This window comes from Triturus cristatus, chromosome 4_1, assembly GCF_964204655.1.
Source record: "Triturus cristatus chromosome 4_1, aTriCri1.1, whole genome shotgun sequence".
Classification (NCBI taxonomy): domain Eukaryota; kingdom Metazoa; phylum Chordata; class Amphibia; order Caudata; family Salamandridae; genus Triturus; species Triturus cristatus.
This window is the reverse complement of record NC_140585.1, coordinates 335,139,707-335,158,477: the sequence shown is the minus strand read 5'-3', so window position 1 is coordinate 335,158,477 and position 18,771 is coordinate 335,139,707. Positions and strand designations below refer to the sequence as shown.

The 18,771-nt window shown below is 46.3% G+C and overlaps 1 protein-coding gene across 3 annotated transcripts in view; it reads right to left on the bottom strand.

Annotated features, from left to right (window-relative positions):
• The window catches only part of LOC146854898 (transcriptional enhancer factor TEF-3-like), a 779,218-nt gene that overhangs the window by 435,074 nt on the left and 325,373 nt on the right, over positions 1-18,771 (bottom strand). The gene's annotated exons all lie outside the window — the stretch shown is intronic.

The window sequence follows — 18,771 nt, the reverse complement described above, 5'->3', positions numbered from 1 at the left end:
CTCCGGATTAGCCCAAATACTAAGCCAAGCCAAGACCGGTCTAATCTTGACCTGATCTACAATATACGGAATTCCGAGTTCGGAATGTGCAATTTCAGCTGGTATTAAGTGTGGGATCTTGAGGATTCTACGGATGAATTTGTCTTCCTCTAGTTGTAACTGTTTGGCATCCCTAAAGCCCCAAACCTCGGCTCCATATACTGCTTTGGCTGTGCTTATTGAGCGATACAAGCTCATTATTTGCTCTGGGGACCAACGTCCCAGTCTCTGGGCAAAGTTCATAATTGCACCACATGAGGAAGCCAATTTAGTACAGTGTTCCTCTAGTAATGTGTCAAATTGCATCTTGCCATCAAGTAATAGACCTAAATATGGGAAGGTGGTTACAATGCCCATGGTATGAGTCCCAATTTTAAACACCGGTTTTTTGATGGGTTGCCTGCAATCAGTGCAAAGGACTTGGTCAAATTCACGGACAGATCTAATTTTTCCATGAAGACCACAAATCCATTGATCAGAGATTGGAGACTTCTCGGTGTCCGGGCGAGCAGGACCGCGTCATCTGCGTACAATAGTACCGGTATTTGACGCTTCCGTACCTTGGGACAATCCACCGCCCGGGCTAGGAGGCATGACTCCAGGTCATTAATATATAATGAGAAAAGGAAGGGGGCAAGAATGCATCCCTGCCTTACTCCGCTAGAGCATGGGAAGGAGTCAGTTTGCCCTCCCTCCATACTAAAGCGAACCCTGGCTGTGGTGTTCCAGTGTAAGTCTCTTAGGATACTTATAAGTCCCTGGTCAATCCCCAAAGTGCTCATCCTTTCCCAAAGTTTACTTCTATTTACATTGTCAAAGGCCGCCGCCAGATCCATAAAACCCATATACATGGTACCATTGCTCGCTCTGGTGTATTTAGCGACCAAAAGGTATAAATTTAAACATTGGTCACTGGTCGACTTTCCTGCTCTAAAACCATACTGGGTATCCACTATTGTATGGTGCTCTTCTGTCCAGATCATTAAGCGGTTTAGGATCACCCGCCCCAGTATTTTGGCAGAAACGTCGATCAGTGATATGGGTCTGTAACACTGAGGATTGTCCCTATTTCCCTTCTTGAAAATAGGTACAATTAAGGCGGTGGACCACGACCTAGGGAGTCCTGTCTTGATAGCTGCATTTAACACCCTCGTTAAAATTGGGGCCCACAAGTCAATATTACTTCTATACAAATCTGGGGGGGTGCCATCAGGCCCGGGGGCTTTATTTGGAGTCAACCCTTTAATTGCCTGGATAATCTCGGAGAGTGTAAAATCCTGCACCCAGCTCCTATTACCATCCCATTCCCCTTTATGTTTAGGATCTTTAGACTGGTTATAAAGGCTCTCGAAGTGGGTCATCCATTGCTGCGGGAGGATATTTGTGCTAATGACTGGGGCATTTTGGTCGTGAAAACAGGGCCTATTTATGATTTTCCAGAATTCAATAAAATCCCTGTTTTCACCGGCCTCTCTTAAGTCAGCCCATAGTTCTGCTTTTAGGGAAGCCTTCCTTTCTTTGATCTTAATGTTATAAATTTTCCTACACTTTACCACTTCCACTGTGTCCCTTGGAATTACTTTAAGGCTTAATTTTAGATTTCTTAGCGCTCGTGCACAACTTGCGTCAAACCATCTTGGGTGGGTCCCAGATTTTCTAGGACCTTTCGCCTCCAATAATTTTTCGGCCAATTTAGTTAGTTCGCTGAAGGCAGCTACTAAATCAGCTCCTTCTATTTTAAAATCTAGACACTCTTCAACCCACTTTTTCCCCTTTACTATCAATGCAGTATAAAATTCTGAGGCATTGATTTTTGCCCATTTTAAACGCCTTCCTTGATCTGAAGGCTGTAAGATAATATCTAGCTGTTTATTCATTTCAACATAACCCCTGCAGAGTATTTCTATAAATAAGGGATTATGATCGCTAAAGGGACTCCATTTAGTGCATACCATCCCCACCCATTGTTTGGCAAAGGCAGTTATCAGGATGTAGTCTATAATAGATGAACATCCCCTGCCTTTAAAAGTTGGTACCAAGGTAGCCTTTGGCCCTGGGATTACTAGATCCATGGTATGTACTAATGAATGACTACCTATTAATTTTGTAAGTGATGTACCCTCCGAGCTGTGCTCGAAGTGTGGCCCTTTACTAACTGGACAAAGATCCCAGTCCGTGGTTACTGAAGTTAAATATGGGCATAAATGACAATTTAAATCTCCCATTAAGAGGACAAATGAATCTACACCGCCTTTCCTTGAATCGGCTTCCTGTTGTAATCTAGTGTCTAGTTCCTCTAGCACGGTGTTAGTGCCGCTTCCTGAGCCTGAGTTATAAATGTTAAATAGTTGTACCTTCATCCCATAGCCATGAAATATTATTGCTTGCAAATTTTTTGAGGTCCAAGATGGCACTATCCATCTCCCCTTTAAATTAATATCAGCATAAATTATTAGACCTCCTTTAGCTCTGCCTGCCCTACTCTCTTGTGCAGTGACAAAAAATAGCTTGTAACCCTCCAAATGATAAAGGTCGGGCTCAACCGCCCAAGTCTCCTGTAGAGCTACTATATGGGATTCCCTTAATTGATTTCTAAAATCTGCATTAGCTATTTTTCCTGCTAAACCTGCTATATTCCAGGATGTGATTTTCACCTTTCCCCCCTGTTTCCCTATCAAATTTGAATCACAAATATGGAAAGCATCTGCCTCCCTCTCTTCAGGCCGGGGGTCTTGTATCTCCCCATTCTGATTTTGCTGGGAGCCTTCCTGGGGGTTCGGTGTATATCTTCCTGTAGGAGTTAAATCAATGTTATCCCTGGTCATTCTAGTTTCTTTCCCCACAGGTTGTATATCTGGGTTGGTTAGTCAGTCGTTTTCGTCCAGGTATTGAAGGGGACTGAATCTATTTTTCCACTGCTGGCCATCCAGATCCAGTGATGAGAAGTGACTATATTCAGGTTTTCTTTTCCTATAATCGTCTATTCCTCCTTCCCTCCTTCCCTGATTTTGGGCCAAGGGATATGTGTTTCTACTTCTCAGATAGAAATAACCTAGTGGCATAGCCTGTACAGTACTAGTTACATTTTTATTAAAGTTACCCAATATGTATTCCACTAGACCCGGATTCCTAAAATTTACAATGACACAGTCCCCCTCAATATCCTTCTCTCTGGTCCCCAGCCATGATACTCTCCTCACGTGAATAATTTCTCCCCTTTCCTGCCCCCGGAGAGGTCTGTGTATATTAAGCCAATTAATAATCTTGTTTTTTAAATCTAAGTATGGCTCTTTTTGACCCATCCTAAGTTCAGGCACCCCAGCAAGTACCACAACATAGGGGCTTGTTTGGGGGGGTAAATTTACACGAGGGGGGGGGAGAGTTTCTCCTTTGCTCTCATAGTCTTTTTGTTGTTTATTTACCTGGCTGTGAGAAACGACCTGCCCTAACAACGTCTGCGCCCGACTTTGTGGAACCTGGAGTTTAGCGCTAGGTTCTTTCACATTTTCATTAAAGCCTCTGTTCTGCGAGTGGGCTATAGTTTTAGGCGGCACATGAACCTGGGCAATAGTACATGGCTCATTGCTTGTGCAGTTATTGTTCATGGGTAATATCCTTGAGGAGGGGGTTTCAATTGAAGTTGGGTTTCCAATAGAGATGGGATTTACATTTTCCTTCAGTCTCCCTAACTTTTGCAATTCATTTGTGATTTTATCTATTTTGCTAATTAAAGGTTTTATTTGTGAGATAATGAAGGTTTCTAAATGTTTTTGAAGGTCACTTATTACCGGTTGGAGCCATCCTGGCGGGATTAGTGGACCTTGCACATCTACTTCTATAATCTCATCTTCTAGTGTCTTCCCACCCATGTTAATTGATTTTAATTTCCTTGCATGCATATTCTTTGTGCGCCTTTTAGGTGGTCTATGTTTTGGTACAAATAGTCTTTTTGCTGACCTAGCAAGGGGAGGGTCAATCTCTGATACCAGTTGGCCGCATGGCACATTTTCAGATGAAATATCATGGGTATTGTCCTGTGAGCTGTCACAAAGATTTATATCTAACACCTGCGAGAGTGTACTCTGTGTTTGTGAGTGGGGGTTGTTTGTAGGGGTCATCGAGAGGCGTCTCTCAGCGCGCTCAATCTCCCCATCCACTGCCCCAATGACCTTACGTAGCATGAGATCTATGGCAGTGGGGGGGGCTAAGTGTCCAGCTACATTAGTGGTATTCGATCCAGTTTGTTTGGCCACCGATGGGGTACTTGGTTTTCTCTTCGATGATCTTGTTTTAGGTTTGGAAGCCATGGTACCCTATCGGTCACAGTCCCCCTTCTCTCAGTGTCTCCCACACAAAATGCGCAAATTACAGTCACAATTTAGTACTTCACTGCCCGAGTGGTCGGGGCACATCAAAAGAATAGATTAAGGTCCCCTGCTTATACTTCAAGAAATCAGTGACCAGTATATAAGTGTTAAAAACTTTGTCCACCACTCAGCCTTACAAGTGGATCACGATAGTTTGGAAAACCAATCGGATTACAGTACCTTGATTTTTATGGCAATAGATGTGGACCAGCCCGGCCTCCTTGTGCCTCTGAGGGCCACAGAGGGCCCGCCCTTTGCCCGGGCTTAGCCCGGCGCCGCCCGCGTGCGGTCCCACGACGCGGGGGGCGGAGTCACTTTAGTAGCGCCTTCGGGCGCGAAACTATGCCAATTCCGCTTCCGGGGTTTCCAGGGATCTTGGGAAGTGTAGTCCCGTCTTGCGCTCCCCCCACACTGCGGTCGCGATGTCCGGCGACGGCGGGAGGGAGAGACAGGAACCAGCGACAGATGCAGCTGCCCCAGGCACCACAAGGGCACACAGGTATGCACCGGGCAGCGTAAACAGATACAGGTATTTAGTCAAAAAAGCAAGTTTTAAATGTCGACTAATATCGAGTTTTAAAATCGTGACACAGAAATATCGAAAGCAAGAATAGAAATATCGGTTTTAAAAATATAGAAGTCATTTATATCATTTGCAAAAATATAGTTGTTTAAAATATCGATTTTTTAAATAGTGTTATGTATTTTAGTATATATTTTGTGATGTATTTTTTTGTATAAGTATTGGTTATGTTTTTTAATATATGTTACATTTTTAGTAGTTATTAATTTTATTTTAATTACATTTTGAATTATGTAGTTCCGTTGTGGGTTGTGGGTTTATAGGGGAATAGGGTGGGAAGTAATTTAATTATAATAAATTAATGAATATATTTATTTATTAATATTTTTTTTATTGAGATTTTCTAAAGTTAATTGCGTTTTTAATTTTTGGGGGTAAATTTCAGGTGCTGGTTTTGGTGTTTATAGGGGTAAAAGGTAGGAAATAATTTATTTTTAATTAATTATTATTTGTTAATTAATATTAATTAATTGACAATTGTGTAATTTATTGTAGGTGTTGGTTGGGGGTTTATAGGGGTAAAGGGTGAAAAGTAATTTATTTTTAATTAATTAATAATTAGTTGTTAATTAATATTAATCAATTAACAATTGTGGTAATTGTGTAACTAATTTAGGTGCGGGTCGTGGAGTTTATAGGGGTAAAGGGTGGGAAGTAATTTATTTGTATTAATAATTCGTTGTTAATTCATATTATTTAATTGACAATAAATTATGATAATTGTGTTGTTAATTTTAGGTGCGGGTGTTGGGGTTTCTAGGGGTAATGGGTGGGAAGTAATTTATTTTTATTTAATTATTAGTTGATAATTAATATTTTGTCATTAATTGATAATGAATGTAATTGTTTACTTTTTTTGTTTGTGTGGGTTTTGAGTTTATAATTAGTTGTTAAATACTATTATTTAATTAATTGAAAATGTTTTTTTAATTCATTTGCTTTACAGTTTCATTTTGGGTGTGGGTTGTGGAGATTATATGGTCTAAAGGGTGGGAAGTTAATTAAATTGTATGTGTTTTAATTTGTTTTTTAATTAATAGAATTTGTTTAATTGATAATTATGTTAATTATGCAAATCATTTTTTTTCGATGTGGTTTGTGAGTTGTGTGGTGTTATAGGGTAGGAAGTAAATAGACTAAGGGGTCGATTCCGATCCTGGTTTTTTTCTCCCGTACGACTCGTATCCGTATTTTTTTATGTACGAATCGTACAAGTCCCGTACAAACGGCGAAGTACGATTCGTACGTGAAAATTACATACGAATCGCCTCGGGAAAAGTCTACGAGACGTCCCCGGACAGTTTTACATACAAATCGTAAAATTGAAGTCCGAGCACGCAAGTACGATCCGTACCGCCCGTCTGAAAACACAAGCGCATGGAAAAGGCTCCATACGGAGCGAACTTTGTACGAGCCCTACCCCGAGTACACTTGTGACCGGGGTACGAGTCGTATGGCCCCCCCAGCCTCCCACCCCTCTCGCGTACGTCCGCACCGTACCCCCCACCCTCCCGTATGTACGGCGCATACCCCCCACCCCCCGTATGTACGGTGCGTACCCCCCACCCCCCGTATGTACAGCACGTACCCCCCGCCCCCGTATGTCTGGCGCATACCCCCACCCCTGTATGTACGGTGCGTACCCCCCACCCGCGTATGTCCGCACCGTACCCCAGGTGTACCCGCCACCCGCGTATGTTCGCACCATACCCCAGGCGTACCCCCCACTCGCGTATGTTCGCACCGTACCCCAGGCGTACCCCAATCCTCGCGTATGTACGGACCGATTAGCACTATGTTTGGATGGAACTTGTTTAGTAGAGCAATTGACTTTAGCAACCTTGCATAAGTTCCACCAAAATCCTCCCTCAACTTGAATGGTATTGCCCATAATCTTCATTACTTTAACCGGAGGTCCAAATTTGCTTTCACCTTTATTACTATGCACGGACTTCCTGATTCTAACAGCATCACCTATTTTAAGGATAGAAGTCTTCGACCCTTTCTTAGTGTCGAAACCTTTTTTTTGCTTAGCTTGAGAGACGGAAGCATTATCTTTTACTATAGACATCAATTTCCGCACATCTGATTCTACATCAATCCACTTGGACATCCACCCTGGACGAAAAGATGTAATAGGCTTCCTTCCTCTCATTAACTCGAAAGGAGACACTTTGGTGGAAGAGTGCGGAGTGGTCCTATAAAACCATATCATGCTTTCAAGGGATTTGAGAACATCCTGGTTGTTGACTTTAGCCCACTTTACACAGTCCCCCACCACTCGATTCATCCTTTCAACAAGTCCATTCCCTTGAGGATGATAGAGAGAACTTTTCAAATGTTTTACACCAGAATCAGACAAGAAGGATTCAAAATCCTTCCCAACAAATTGTTTCCCATAATCTGAAACAAGTATTTCCGGAGATCCCTCTCTAGACCAAACCTCCCTCAAAACATTGATGATGCTCTTCGTGTCAGCTTCTCTAACAAGTTTGTACTCGGGCCATTTTGAAGCATAATCAACCAAAACCAAGATAAATCTTGAGTTTCCATTGAGGGACAAATAAGGTCCCATTACGTCAACTCCTAGTTTGACCCAAGGACGGTCTGGGCATTCTACACATAAGGGGAGGAACTGAAGCTTTAAGAGACTTGTCTGATGAACTCCAAATACAGCAATTCAAAACAAACTCATCAATCTCCAAATCCATTCCTGGCCACCAATAAATGTCGCGAACGCGGCGTTTGGTGAAAGAGCAACCTAAATGCCCCTCATGAGCTCCAACTATGACTCCTCTCCTAAACGAATGTGGAGGACTAAGTTTGTCATTTCGTAACAAAATACCATCTTCCAATGAAATTTCATCCTCAATCTTAGAAAATGGTTGTAATGCAGGAGGCAAGACCTTTTCTCTAGGCCACCCACTCCTAACAAGATTACACACATCTTGGAGAACACAGTCATCAGAGAATGCATCTCTCCATTCATCTTCAGAACAGATTCTTAGCTCAGGAATGTCAACACCTGCCACAAGACAATCTTCACAATCCTCTTCAATAAGGTCAGAAAAAGAAACATCATCCTCTTGAACACTTGTGGGAGGAAAGCGGGAAAGAAAGTCTGCCCTCCCATTCTTAACCCCAGAGATGTGTCTGATATCAAATTGATACTGTAACAACTTGGTGACCATTCTCATAATTCTGGGAGTACAGCACTTGCTTAACCTACCGCCCAAGATATTGACAAGGGGCTTGTGGTCAGTCTGAAGCAGAAAACGCTTTCCCCACACATATGGGTGAAACCTTTCAATAGCCCATGAGCAGGCCAATAGCTCCCTCTCAATGACTGAGTATTGCAATGCGGTGATCTCAGGACTCTGGATGCAAACCCAATCGTTTTTTCAACACCATCCTCAACATGTGTCAAGGTAGCAACCAACCCTACCTGACTGGCATCGACTGTTAGACAACAAGGTTAACTTGGGTCAAAAGGCTTGAGAACAGCACTGTTGCTTAGAAGATTTTTGACTTCTTCAAAAGCAGACACACATTAATTGCTCCAAACAAATCTAGTGCCTTTTTTGAGGAGATTGATAATGGGACGGACTATTGTAGCATAATGGGGAATGAACCTTGAGTAATATTCACAAAGGCCTAAGAGAGATTTGACACCAGTTTTGTCTGTGGGAGTGGAAGCATTAGTTATTGCCTCCAGAAGACCAGGTTTGGGTTTAACGCCATCATGACAGAGAATGTGACCTAAGTACTCTACTTCAGTACAAAAGAATTTGCATTTCTCAAGTTTTAAGACAACACCATGTTGTTGGAATAGACCCAACACTTTGTGCAAAATGAGGTCATGTGAAGGAGCATCGTTGGCAAATATCAATACATCGTCTTGAAAAACTAAGACTCCGTCAACACCATTAAGTATGTTGGACATAACCCTCTGAAATACCGACGCAGCAGGTACTAACCCAAAGAGCATGCGTTTGATTGAAATGTGCCTAAGGGGGACACAAACGCTGTGAGGTGACGAGAATCAGGGTGCCACTCAACCTGGTGATATGCACAGGCCAGGTCAAGCTTGGTGAAGAATTTGGCACCTTTAGTGGAAGCAAATAAGTCATTAATTTTCGGAAGAGGATGTGAGTCAACCCAGATTTCCTTATTTAGTGATCTTAAGTCAACACACACCCTGAGTTGACCACACCTCTTCTTAGCGACGACCAAAGGCGAAAGCCAAAGGGAAGACTCTGTTGGCTTAATCACACCCTTCTGACATAACTGTGCCAATTCCTTCTCTAAATCCTCCCTAATACTTTAGGGTACTCCCCTGAGTTTGTGTTTTACTGGTAAGAACCCCTCTTTTACCATGATTCTGTGTTTAAAACCATGAATTTTCCCTAAGTCAGAACTGAAAACTGAAGGGAATTTGTCTTTAAGTGATTGTACTTCATCAGAACACCCAACCACCAGGACCTGTTCTTTGGTTCCAGGTTTAAGAATCATTCCAAACAATCCTTGATGAAACCACCCTAGTATGTTTAACCCTTTAACAGCAACATAGATCTTTCCTTTTATTCTCCTTCCTTTAAAGCACATCTCTTCTTCAAAAAAAACCAAAAGGTCGATTTTACGACCCTCATATGACACGGGTGTGCGATCAGGAGGAAGGAGAGGTTGAGTGCCTTTCCAAGTTTCATCGAAAAGTTTCTTAGTGATCATGGTTATCTTTGCACCAGAATCCACTAAGAGTTTTATACATCTGGTACCAACAGAAATATCAACGATAGGGTCAAGGCAGGATTTGAGATCACCTTCAATGACATCACATGTGGTGTGATCAGAAACAACTGAAACTATCTCAGAGTCAGAGGAAGACTCAGACTCAACTATGCATACTATCGATTTCTTCATACTTTTTTGTCCTTTGAGCTTGAGACAAACTTTTGCGAAATGGCCTACTTTTTTGCAATAGTTGCATGTGACATTGGAAGCAGGACATCGTGATCCTTTAGAATGAGATGGGTTCCCACATCTTATACATACCATAGGCTCAGGATTACTTGAAGTGTTAGACTTAGCAGACTTACTGACATTACCAACACTGTTTTTAAAAGTTTTTTTTACAGATTTGCCAGATGCATTGAGGTTAATAGCATTAACAGGTTCCACTACTTTATCTTCCAATTCTTTCAAAGAAACCATAGAAATTTCTATACTTTTAGCTAACTTGATAGTCTCATCAAGAGACGGATCACCCATGGTAAGTAACTTTTGTCTGATATTTTTGTCTCTACAATGGCATACAAATTGGTCCCTAATGAGTTGATCAGTAAAGTTTTCAAATTTCTGCTGCTAATCTACGTAACACAGAAATGTAGGAATCCACATCTTCTCCTTCCGACTGTTTTCTCTTAAAGAAAGAATGTCTGAGGACCATGAGACTCGGTTGTTTATCAAAGCGAAGTTTGAGTTTAAGAACAGTTTCTCTGTATTCGTCATTTGGTAAGGCGACATCTTGTGGTAAGTCAGGCAAATGTTTAAATACAGATCTTCCTTCGAAACCTAGAGAGTGTAGTAACAAGTATTTCTTTCTATCTGCGCTAAATCTGGATGCGCCGATAGCGCCTAAATAAGTTTCAAAGGCGTCATGCCAATCTTCCCATCTAATAGGTGGTTCTCCAGGAGTGTCTAAAAATGCAGGCGGTGGATTAACAGACTGAAGAGTACACATGGTAGCGACACAAGGTTACTAAAAAAAATGCAGGAGTGTATCAAAAATGAAGAAGTCAGATAAATAATAAATAAAAGTGAAAATGATGCAATAGTACATATTATAATGAGGGTGCAACATTGACTAATTCTTGACCGAGAACTTAGTAGTGAGGTGTGTACCTCACCATGATATACACCAGAGTAAAATAATAAGGTGTGTCGCTGTAGAATGCACACTTAGGGGTCGATTCCTATCCTGGATATTTTTTTCCCGTACGACTCGTATCCAGATTTTTTTCCGTACGAATCGTACAAGTCACGTCCGACCCGTGAAGTACGATCCGTACATGAAAAAGTACATTCGGATCGGCCCGATCCGTACGAATCGTAGCGGGATAATTAGTACGAGACTGACCCGGACACTTCTCCGTACAAATCGTAAAAATGAAGTCCAACCGTACTAGTACGATCCGGACCGGCGTTACAATTTACGATTCGCACGGAAAATGTCCCGTACACGGGGAATGACTTTGCCCACTATGAAGCGAAGTTTGTACGCACCGTACCCCCAGCGCGAATGTATGGTGCGTACTCCCAGCGCGTAGGTATGCACCGTACCCCCAGCGCGTAGGTACGCACCGTACCCCCAGTGCGAATGTACGGTGCGTACCCCCAGCGCGTAGGTACGCACCGTACCCCCAGCACGTAGGTATGCACCATACCCACGTGCGTATGTATGGTGCGTACCCCCAGTGCGTAGGTACGCACCATACCCTCAGCGCGTAGGTACGCACCGTACCCCCCCGCGTAGGTATGCACCGTACCCCAATTGCGAATGTACGGTGCGTACCCCCAACATCGTGTATGTACGGTGGATGTTGCGGGTACGCGATGTTGCGGGTACACACCGTATATATGCGATGGCGGTCTGTGCACCCGCACCGTACAGAAGCAATGGGGTGTACGCACCGTACATAGCAATGTCCGTGTACGCGCCATACATACACAACGCATGGGGGTGTGTGGCTGTATGACTCGTACCCCTGTACCGTACTGAACCACAGACACTGTAAAACAGCACAAGGAGGGCCTATTCGACACGCACAACACCACAAAACACGTCTACACTGCACAAGAAAAGAAAAGGACTGACCTGGACACATCCAAACAGGCAAACAGAGGGGCAACCTCACAACCACCCCTTATAACACACCCACCAAAAATTCAAACTGAGCCACCCACAAATGGACCAATAAAAAGGGACCACACACACAAACCATGAGCCTTTGCAACAGACTCACCACTGCTACAGAGCACACACAAACCACTGCACCCATCCACCTAAACATATATACCTACACACACACCCCTTCACACATACCCCCTCTCCACATTCACACACACACCGTCACATTCAGACCCACACACCCACAACCATCCACACCCTCACCCCACACCATGCCCACCGACAAGAATCCAAAGTTCACAAGGGAGGAGCTGGACATCCTTGTCAATGAAGTCATCAGAGTCGAGCCACAGCTGTTTGGAACATTGGTCAGACAGACCAGCATAGCGGAAAAATCACGCCTGTGGCAGACGATCGTCGAGAGGGTGAATGCTGTCGCACCCATCAGAAGAACCAGGAATGAATGCCGAGCCAGGTGGTACGATCTGCGGAGGGCGGTCAAGAGAAAAATGAATAAAGAGCACGCCCAGACCAACATCACTGGAGGTGGCGCGCCCCGCAGACCAGTACATTACCATCCCTGGGAGGAGAAGGTGATGGCCATGCTTCCGCCGGTGGGTGTACATGGACTCCAAGGACCTCCAGAGCCTGGTGAGTACACAAACCACTTAAGTAACATGGGGGTAATGGCATCCACATCCCAACTACACCTAATGCATGCAACTACCCCCAAGCCCTCACCCGCCAGAACCACAGTCACAAACAACGCGAATGCCAATAACATGTGTATGCCCCATTGAGAAAGCAAGGCCATGCCATGTCCCATGCTACACGAAGCACCAACCCAAGAATGGATGTCCCGTATGCTGGGAGGGTGGGTGCACCAAAACACATGTTTGAATTCCAAATCAGACACAATTGCCCTCATCCCATATGGCCCAGCTACATACCCATGCACCATGCGCAATGCACAGGGATTGGGAAAGTACTGACAAGATAGCTCACACTTGGCCCTGGTGTAGGCAGAACAAGGCCCTCCTGTGACCAGTGCAAACACAAACACCAACACAATAAGGTCAGATATCTAGGATAGGAACTCACACTCACTGTCATGGCAGCATACTCCATGGGGGGACAGATACATCACCTGGGAGCCCCAGTGCCAAATCACACTACACCCACCAGCAGGCCCTGTCACACACACCCCTTACACAAGCACACACCACCAGGACAGGCAATGGATTTACCCACTGCCACAATGGACATGTAACACAACAACACCAATACATAGCCGAAGAAGCATCCAAGCCACAAATGGACATGTCAAAGACTCAGGCGAACATATCAATCTGTCCCCCGCAACATACCCATACACAAGTGAACATTGAGGAGAATGCTAGGCACATACAACTACCTGGAGGAACTGTGCCAACTTGAATGTGTATGAAACATGCATGTTGCATTAAACAGCATTAACATTGTCTCTATTTCACACACAGGGCAACGTGATGAATATCCCCCAACAATGGGGGGGAGGAATCACAGTCACAGGCTCGGGAGGAACCGTATCCCACCAGCAGCGACGCCTCTCAACACTCCGCGGATGACCCTGACCGACCTGGACCCTCTCGTGTCCAAGCCCCTGCAGCACCTGGTTCTGGAACATCTGTGCCAACCACCACCCCCATTCCTGCCACATCACAGGAGACACCCAGGAGCCTTGCCCGCAGTGAACAGAGCCAGTCTGACTAGGAGGGACAAGGTGCGGCGGGCACCCAGGAGGAGGCAGACAACACCGCCACTGCCATCCCTCAGGGGTCCCGTCGACCCGATGTGCTCACAACGGCAGGCCCGGCTCGTGTGGGCAGGGGTGGCGGGAGTGGAGGCAGGCGGAGGCGAGAACCTGACCAGCCAGCTGAAGGGACCGGTATGTCACTCATCCGCAACATCATGGAGGCATACAGGCGTGACACCAGGGAGGTCAGCCAGGTAGTGGTGACCCTCACAGAGATCAAAAACCAGCAGGCCGAGCAACACGCCAGTCAACAACAACACCGAGGACGGATGGAGGCAAGACTGGCTGAGCTCCTGGCGGTGCAAAGGAACATAAGCCATTCACTCCGTCGGATCGCCGACAACATGGGCCACCCTCCCTGTGACACCAGGCACAGACCAGCACCAGCCACAGGGAGGGAGGAGGAGGAGGATTCGTCCGACGGAGCGTCCCAAACATCGTCAAGGCCTGCATCTGAGGGTCCCCGGAGGAAGGTTGGTTTTCCACGGAAAAGACCGTGAGAGGCAGCGGGCCATCCACATCTCCCAGGTCACCTGGCCAGGCACCTGGTCTTCATGTGCGACAGCATCACCCCATTGACTGACATCATCTGCCACATGGACTTGCTGGTCACAGTCTGACCAATGATGCCAAACACTGTGGGCTGCACTCTGATGACTTCAAATGCCAAGGATCCCATCTCCCCCTGTGAACTTTGGATTCTATGGTCCCTGCATTTCCCCATTTTCTGTGCACAAATCACGCCCCAGAGCTCGAAATTAAAAATTTAATAATTGAAATTTCATGTTGCAGTCATTTAGCATGAGTCCACAACCTACGTGTGGGGATATGTTAAAGTATGCCTGAGTGTGGAACTAACTACAGCCATCCATACACTTGGATCTGAGTCCGGTCGAGGACACACATGGCTCACAATGTATCACAAAATACAGACATGAAGCCTAACACTCACCCGTGATGGCCTCAAGCTGCTGAGGGGGGGCTTGCTATATTGCTCTGACAGACAAATTTGTTAGAGTTACATGAAGGTGTAGAGGTCATGGGTCATGTTGATGTGCCCGGGGTGGGAGTACCAGGTCTGTTTTGCGAGGTGGGTGAACTATCTCCTGCATGCAGAGGTTATGCGGATGTGATGAATTGTGGCCAGGGCAAGGTGGGCTGCATGGAGTAGGGCCAACGGGGTGTTGGATGACGCACGTCCAAGGTCGGTTTGGGTCTGGGGTTGTGGACTGCCTCCTGAGTGTGGTTGAGGAGTCTGAAGGTGATCCTGCAGCACACAGTGAGCCATTGTACCTCTCTCAGGTGGACGGTGATGTGGCTGGGGCGGGGGATGTTGCAGATGAGGTGTGCGGATGCACCCTGGATGTGGATAAGTTCTCCTGCATGTTTGCTGTTGTCCTCTGTAGAGGCCGGTGCTGTATTTGAGCCGGCTGGTGTCCTGGACCAGGGGGATGGTCTGTCTTGCCTTGGAGTGGATCTATCTGGGGGTCATCAGCAGCATGTGGAGGGTGTTGCAGCATGAGGTACAGATGTTGGTGAGTTGCATGTTAATTGTGAGCGATGGGTCCATGATGAACACCAGCATGCCTGCGTGGCCACTGGGTGCTGGTGTGGGGCACAGACCAGTGGGATGCAAGGAGTTGACCCAGCCCTAAGGGGCCAATCCTCAGATGATGACCTCTGTCCCGTCCAAGTCCTGCCTCAGATGGCTGATGTTCAGCCATTCATCAACGGATCTCATGCCTTCTTGAAGTTTGGATCTGGCAATGGCTGGCTCTTTGGTGAGTTTGAGGAGCAGCTGGGTGTCAATGGCATACCAGATGATGATGAGGTTGTGTGCGCATGTGATGGTGGAGAGGGGGGTCATGGAGACATTGAAAATCGTCACGCTGAGAGAAGAGCCCTGTGGCATAGGCCAGATGACCCCAGTGTACTACATGTTGCAGGGTGGAGGCAGACTCCCTGGGCCTTGCTGGTGAGCTACTTCCTGAGTGAATCCTGGGCCCTCCTCTGGATACCAGTGTTGGAGATGTGTGAGCTGACAGTGTGGTAGCACATGTTGTAGAATGGCGTTGAGAGGTCAAGGGTGGTGGCCTCACCATTGTTGAGCAGGGCAAAGTAGTTGTTGGTGTTGGCAATGATGACGGTTGCAGTGGTGTGATTACTGTGTAAAATGGTCTGGTGCCAGTTGGCTGGAGATGGTTGCATGTAGGAAATTGGTCAGTTGCTAGTTGAGTGTCTTCCTGGGACATTTGCTGGGAAGGGAAGTAGGCTGATGTACCAGGAGATCCTGCGTTACTGCCGTCCGTTGTTTAAGAAGAGCCTGGGGCTCTGCATGCCTCCTGCAGCCATGGAATGTGGCTAACTCAAAGGAGACATTCATGACACTCAGGACGTGGGCTTCAAGGATGGTGAATGATGTGGTTGAGATGTTGTGTGGGAAGGGGCCTGATGGAGAGCCAGAGTGGATGGTACACATGAGCCAGGTTGTGTACTTGCTGCTGACGGGAGTCCATGACCTGAGGGGGGTTTGTCCAGCGGATAATAGTGCTGTCTGCCTCTGTGTGCCAAGGCTGTTGTGTATGGCCATGAGCTTGCAGTGGTGCAAAGTAGCAAGGAATGGGATCTGCCTTGCAAGGGTGGGGTGTCTTGGATGGAGATCTGCTGTCAGTTCACTCACAATGCTGATGAGCTACTTGATGTCGTGTGTTTGGGTGTCTTGGCACTATCTGAAGGATCTCCACTTGGCCTTGCTGATGATATGGTGATGGCTGTGTGTGGTGTTTACCAGGGCTGTAAGGAAAAGGATGTCTCTTTGTGTTGCAAGGTTTGCACAAGAGTCCGGCTAGGTCTGTAGGAGTCCATTTGGTCTGCCTTGTCCCAGGTGCCTTAACTGTTGTTGTGCTTCACAGGAAAGTCCGTCAATGTGGCAAGATTGATGGATCAGTTGCTGATCCAGTGTGTGAGTTTGCAGGGTGTGGCGGTGGTGTTGTTTTGAGTGTCCCACACAGCTTATCTGTGGCGACTTTCATCAGGCATCTTTGAGGGATCGGTAGCGGGGTGAGTGGCACTGTGTTGCTTGTTGGAGACGTGGATTCAAATGTTGATGGACCAATGATGGATGGTGGTGTGTGTCCCCTCCAGCAAGAAGTTACTGGACCCCAGCCACATGTAGCCTGTGGAGGTGCGGGGCCTGCGTGCAGATGTACGTGTTGATGGCTTAGCGGAATTGTGGATGTAGACCTGCAGATCTGTAGATGAGTGTTACTCCGAGGGTTGCTAGGGAGTTGCTGCGAACCCGGACTTGTGACTCGGAGGGTGTACTTGTCAATAATTACCAATTCAGCCCCCGGGAGTGGTGTTGGCGTCCCTGCGGGTGATCTTGGATCCGTCTGAGATGGCAATGAAGACGTCATGTGCTGAGGATGCTTTTGTCCAGGTTACTGTCATGAAGGTGATGTGTGGGGCTGTAGTGTTGAGGAGGTAACAGAGTCCAATGGCGTGCTGGTGGATGGAGCGGGTGTGGAGTAGGAGGCACATAACCTGGTTGGAATGACAGGGTCTGGTAGGCTGGGCAGCGCTGTGTAGGCAGTTGGAGTAGCACACTCAACATGCGAAGGTGTCATGTGTGTGCTTAGGGTTGCCTGATGGCAGGAGGATGATTGTCACAAGGACATTGCTTGGAGAGTGGCTGCAGCATGAGCCTGTTGTGTGACGTGGGTCATGCAAAGACTAGAGGGTCGTGCACTGTGCATGTTGCAGGCGCAGACAGTCCGGCCTTTGGCACGGCGCTGGGGCTACAGTGGCACAGAAAAGCTGCTGGCTGCATTACAAATGGGTGGAGGGGGAAGGGCTGAGCATTTCTGAGGCATGGGGGTTGCAGAATCAGGGCACTCGGAGTGGCAGGGCCGCAGGTGAGGCAGCAGCAGGCGGAAGGGGTTAGAAATCATGCAAAAATCAACACACAAAGACAAGGTCTGCAAGGCACAGTGCAACAGGTGTATGTCAAGGAAGGAGTGTCAGCTCACTCATGGGTCACTCCCAGAAAGTGTATGATCAATCACCATAAATGACAGCCACTGTGTCAGGCAACAAAATGCGGAGATGCGCAAAGGAGACACACCATCAGCAGGCATTCACGTCCCGTTGACAGCAGCAACCTGCACAAATACATACATAACCAGGTACGTCATGCACAATAGAGATCATTAGCCATGAAGCACTGCATGCATGTTGCCAAAGTACACATACACTCATATGCTCAATCTTTGTCAATTCTGCTATAGATGACGCATGCAAACTGGTAAGAGATCTGCAGTGACCGAGATGAGGCACTTTGGATTGTGCTGAACACCTTTATTCCACATACACACACAAAGGGATATGCCTCCATATTAACAGACTCACAGGTCAGTTGACAGAACATGTGGGACATACGCTGGACCCCCCCTTCACAACACGAATGATGTCAATCCCAATGAACTGGCACACAAGGTAAGGGGATGAGCAAAACACATCCTGCTGCACACGGAGAGGCTGCAATTCCCCATAGAGCATGTTGTTGTGATGTCCCCCACTATGTCCACCCGTAGCATCTGCAATGTTTCAGAGCCAAGGTACACACATTGATGCCTTCATCAGACGCCATATTCCACTACAGATGACTGTCAAGAAGGCTGACTATCATGTCATGGGAGTTATGCTACATGTCATATGCTCCATGGCGAGAAGACATGTATGCATGGTACCACAACATGCACAGAAGCAGTCACCACACATTCACAACCTGTGTCACCACAAAAAAGCCTTGCTGCAATACTTACCCAGACTGACATTTCCACATGTCCGTGCATGGAATGCTGATTCAGCACACGTTGCAATCCACATGAGGAATAGCAGGAGGACAACGATGACACGACCAGACAACAGGTGCCAAATACCTGGGAATGACAGACACACGAGAAGTCACCAAACAAAGATGCTCAACGCACACATGGAAGTGTACAAAACAGCAACAATGTTGGACACATGTAAATTGCCAATCAAGTCTCTCGGCAAAACTGTGTTGCATGACATCATC